General features: G+C 39.8%; 1 pseudogene across 1 annotated transcript; it reads left to right on the top strand.

Moving 5' to 3' along the window:
* The first annotated feature begins 264 nt into the window (after positions 1-264).
* Positions 265-887, top strand: LOC306670562 (delta(3,5)-Delta(2,4)-dienoyl-CoA isomerase, mitochondrial-like; annotated as a pseudogene). Its single transcript has one exon. The product of its transcript is annotated as a delta(3,5)-Delta(2,4)-dienoyl-CoA isomerase, mitochondrial-like (transcript).
* The last annotated feature ends 4,261 nt before the right edge of the window (positions 888-5,148 follow it).

The raw sequence follows: 5,148 nt of genomic DNA, 5'->3' as shown, positions 1-5,148 counted from the left end.
ATCAATTTTGTTTATTTTTTCAAAGAACCAACTATTTATTTTGTTAATTTTTCTGATTGTTTCTTTTGTTTCACTTTCGTTGATTTCAGCTCTGATTTTACCTATTTCCTGTCTTCTACTACTTTTGGTGTTGGTCTGCTCTTCTTTTTCGAGGGCTTAGAGCTGTAGTGTTAAGTCGTTTATTTATTGATTTCTACTTCTTTTATTGAATGAGCCCCATGAAATAAATCTTACTCTAAGTACTGCTTTCAAAATGTCCCAGAGATGTTCACTTCAGGTTGACCTCATGGACGTGGCTTCAAACCTGCTGCAGCCTCAAGGGGACGATGTGGCCCATATCAGCTGGTACCTGCATGACCTCATCAGCAGATACCAGTGTCATCAAGAAGTGCCCCAAGCTGGTGATCGCTGCCGTCCACTGGGGCTGCGTCGGAGCAGGTGTGGACCTCATCACTGCCTGCGACATCTGCTACTGCACCCAGGACACGGTCTTCCAGGTGAAGGAGGTGGACGTGGGCTTGGCTGCTGATGTGGGGACACTGCAGCGGCTGCCCAAGAGCATTGGGAACCAAAGGCTGGTCAATGAAGTGCCCGCAAGGTGATGGCGACAAGGCCCTGAGCAGTGGGCTGGTCAGCCGCGTGTTCCCGGACAAGTGGCTCATGCTGGACGCAGCCTTTGCCCTGGCAGCCGAGATTGCCAGCATGAGCCCGGTGGCCGTGCAGAGCACGAAGATCAACCTGCTGTACTCCTGCGACCGTCCCATGTCCGAGGGCCTCAACTACATGGCAACCTGGAACATGAGCATGTGCAAGCCCCGGACATCAAGTCCATCCAGGCCTTGATGGAGAAGAAGGATGTCAAGAGCATCACCTTCTCCAAGCTCTGAGCCCGTCCGGCCTCCCCCGTGTGGTGCCTGCTTCTTTATGTGCAGAGGGGGGTTGGGGGAGAGTGTCCTACTGACCTCAACATGACTTCTTGACACCGATTTCAAGTCGGGACTTTATCTTTGGTTAATAAAACGTTTTAAAGAAATATATATGTGTGTATATATATATATATATATATTTTTTTTTTTTTTTTTGACAGGATCTGCAATGAATGTATCTTGGTAATTTTCTTTCCTAGTAGTCTTCTAACACTAATGTATCAAAAGTAAATTTTTTTGCAGCAAATATGAATGTACATCTTTCTTCCAAAGGAGCCAATGTAATCCTGACTCCATGAGGAAGCCCTCACAGTGGTTTATGTCCTACTAGTTAGCAACATCAGGTTAACCAGAACCTACTACTTGAAATGACCATTTATAAATATTAACATCCCTAGTTCACTATTAAAATGCTTTCTCTTTTGTTTGTCTTTGTGGTACTGGGGATAGAGCCCATGCAAGATGAGTGTTCTACCATGGGGCTGCATCCCAGCCCTATTTAAAAGATCTCTGAAAGTAGATTTAAGTAAGCACAAGTTTCAGATCCATGGTGAAAAATCAATAAGGAAAACCACCTATGATAAATTCTTTCTTTTATTGTTTTCTTTCTAGGGCCAAGCACGCATTAAGCAAGTGCTCTACCATTGAGATATAACTCCTGCCCTATGATAAATTCCTAAATTCCTAAATCTATTCATCCTTCCAAAAAAAAAAAAAAAAAAGTGTCCCAGAGATTTTGATATGATGTGTCTTTGTTCTCATTTACTCCTAAGAATATTTTATTTCCTTCCTGATGTCTTCTGTTATCCATTCATCATATAATAGTGTATTATTTAATCTCCAGGTGTTGGAGAAGTTTCTGTTTTTTATTCTGTCATTTATTTCTAATTTCAATCCATTATGATCTGATAGAGTACAATGTAGTATCTCTATCTTCTTGTATTTGCTAACAGTAGCTTTGTGGCATAAAATATGATCTATTTTAGAGAAGGATCCATGTGCTGCTGAGAAGAAAGTGTATTCATTCTTTGTTGGATGATATATTCTATATATGTTGGTTAAGTCTAAATTGTTGATTGTGTTATTGAGATCTATGGTTTCTTTATTCAATTTGTGTTTGAAAGATCTGTCCAGTGGTGAGAGAAGTGTGTTAAAATCGCCTAGTATTATTGTGTTGTGGTCTATTTGATTTCTGGAATTGAGAAGGATTTGTTTGACATATATGGATGAGCCACTGTTTGGGGCATAGATATTTATGATTGTTATGTCTTGCTGATTTATGCTTCCATTCAGCAGTATGTAATGTCCTTCTTTATCCCTTCTGACTAGTTTTGGCTTGAAGTCCACAGTATCTGAATGAGGATGGATACTCCAGCTTTTTTGCTGTGTTCGTGTGCACGGTATGTTTTTTCCCATCCTTTCACCTTTAGTCTATGGGTATCTCTTTCTATGAGATGAGTCTCTTGCAGGCAGCAAATTGTTGGATTTTTCTTTTGAATCCATTCTGCCAGTCTATGTCATTTGATTGATGTTTTCAGGCCATTAACATTCAGGGTTATCATCATGATATGATTTGTATTCCCAGTCATTTGACTCATTTTTGTTTTTTGATATGATTTGGTTTTTCCTTTATTTTGCTGTTCCTTTAGGCTAGTTCTTCCCGTTGCTGATTTGCATTGTTGTTTTTCATCTCTTCCTCATGGAATATTTTGCTGAGAATGTTCTGTAATGCCAGCTTTCTTTTTGTAAATTCCTTTAGCTTTTGTTTATCATGGAAGGATCTTATTTCATCATCAAATCTGAAAGTAAGTTTTGCTGGGTATAAGAATCTTGGTTGGCATCTGTTTTCTTTCACAGCTTGGTAAATGTTGTTCCAGGCCCTTCCAGCTTTTAGGGTCTGGATTGAAAAATCTGCTGATATTCTTATTGGTTTCCCCCTGAATGTAATTTGATTCTTTTCTCTCGCGGCCTTTAAAATTCTGTCTTTATTTTGTATGTTAGGTATTTTCATAATAATGTGCCTTGGTGTGGGTCTGTTGTAATTTTGTATGTTTGGAGTCCTTTAAGCCTCTTGTACTTGGTTTTCCATTTCATTCTTCAGATGGGAAATTTTCTGATATTATTTCATTGAATAGATTTTTCATTCCTTTGGTTTGTTTCTCTAAGCCTTCCTCAATCCCAATAATTCTTAAATTTGGCCTTTTCATGATATCCCATAATTCTTGTAGATTCTGTTCATGATTTCTTACCATCTTCTCTGTTTGTTCAACTTTGTTTTCAAGGTTTAATATTTTTTCTTCAATGTCTGAGGTTCTGTCGTCCAGGTGTTCTATCCTATTGGTTATGCTTTCTGTGGAGTTTTTAACTTGGTTTATTTTTTCCTTCATTTCATGGTTTTCTGTTTGTTTTTTTTTTCCCAGTATCTCTAACTCTTAATTGAAATGATCTCTTGCTTCCCATATTTGCTGTTTTAACTGTTGATTGGTGCGATCATTTAATGCCTACATTTGCTCTTTCATCTCCTCCTTCAATGCCTGCATTTGCTCTTTCATCTCCTCATTTGCTTCCCTGATTGTTTTAATTATGTACATTCTGAACTCCCTTTCTGACATTTCTTCTGCTGTGCTGTCATTGGGTTTCATTGTTATAGTATCTAGGTTTGTTTGGGACATTTTCTTCCCTTGTTTTCTCATATTGGTCAGATATCAGTGGGACTCTGAGATCTTGCAGATTTCCTCTATTGGCTTATAGTGTCCCTGTAGATTTCCTGTGTATCACCTCCCAGCCTTCAGTAGCCTGAAGACTTGGAGGAACTTGATAATGCAGTGCTTCAGAAGAAAGCTGCCCCTAGCCCACTAGTGGAGCTTGGAGCTACTAGGACTTGGAGCTGGCTCTGTGCAGAAAGGCTCTCACTGGGCGGTCTGTTCCGAGAAGCTGGCCATGAAAGGAGCCTGCCACTGGAGGGAGCCGGGCTGCTTGGGGAAGTCCCTGGCTGCCTTGTCCTGGTCCCTGAAGCTGCCTACTGGCAGGAGCTCGCTGCTAGTGGGACTTGGAGCTGGTTCTGTGCAGAAAGGTTCTCACCGGGGGGCCTGCTCCGAGAAGCTGGCCGTGTGGGAGGAGCCCACCGCCGGAGGGAACAGGGCTACCTGGGGAAGACTCTAGCTGCCCAGCCCTGCTCTGATAAGTTGCCCCTATCCCGTCCTGCTGCCCAGGCCGAGCTTCACCCAGTGGGGGAGACTCACCCTGTGGCTCTATTTTAATCTGAGTCTCTCAATGCCACCCCTTCTTGAATCCTGGGTTCTGGAGCAACTGGAGATGCAGTCACCCTCTAGTCTGCCTTCTTGGATCACCGTTTCTGGCATTTTCTAGCACCAATTATTTGTTGAATGAATTTTAAAAAGATATTTTCCTGCTCAAGAATTTATAACATATTCTCATTGTTTTTCAAACAAATTTTCCTTATTTTGGGTTCCAGATACTATGCAGTCTGTCTGAATCTTTCACCTTGTTTCTCCTGTGCACCTCAGGAAAGAAGGCCATGTCTGTCTCAGCCTGTTCCTTGTGCACCTGCTTCAGTTAATTTGATAGCATTCTTTCCCTTCGCTAAATAACTTCTTCCTTTCTCCATATCTATCCTGCTCATCCTTGACATCAAACATGAATAACTCCATGAGAAATTCCCCTAGCCTTTGTAATTAAATTTATTTCCTCGTCTTGACTTTATGGTACTTATCTCCCTTTGTACAATAATTTCTACCTAGTCAGCTGTGACTTGTATTATCCTTGACTGTGTAACTTTGTATGCAATATCCTTAAGATAAGGTATTATTTTATAATTCTTTGTTGTAATTTGCAGCAAATTGAGTTGAATTCTGAACATATAGTGATTACCTTTATTGCTAATTCAATAATTATTCCTCTGAGTCAGAAACTACTATACATCTAAAAATTATTTTATAGGGTCCTTTATAGCCTTATCCCTATATTTGATGATAAAACTATTTTACATTTTAATTCAGAATTCTCTGAATGAGGCTTTAGCTACTTGTCATTATTTTCATAGTGTTTTCAATGTAGAGACAAAAGACATAAAATAAAAGATAATAAAAACAAGTATTTTAAAGAATGTATGCTCATATTTACATTGTAAATAAATTGGAAACCCCATTATTGTGTTGAATTCACTGACAAATATTTTATAATGGCTTATTGGGTATGTGAT

The sequence above is a fragment of the Sciurus vulgaris genome (assembly GCF_902686455.1).
Source record: "Sciurus vulgaris genome assembly, chromosome: 10".
Classification (NCBI taxonomy): domain Eukaryota; kingdom Metazoa; phylum Chordata; class Mammalia; order Rodentia; family Sciuridae; genus Sciurus; species Sciurus vulgaris.
Note: the sequence above shows the minus strand (reverse complement) of the source record. Positions and strands in the feature narration are given on the sequence as shown.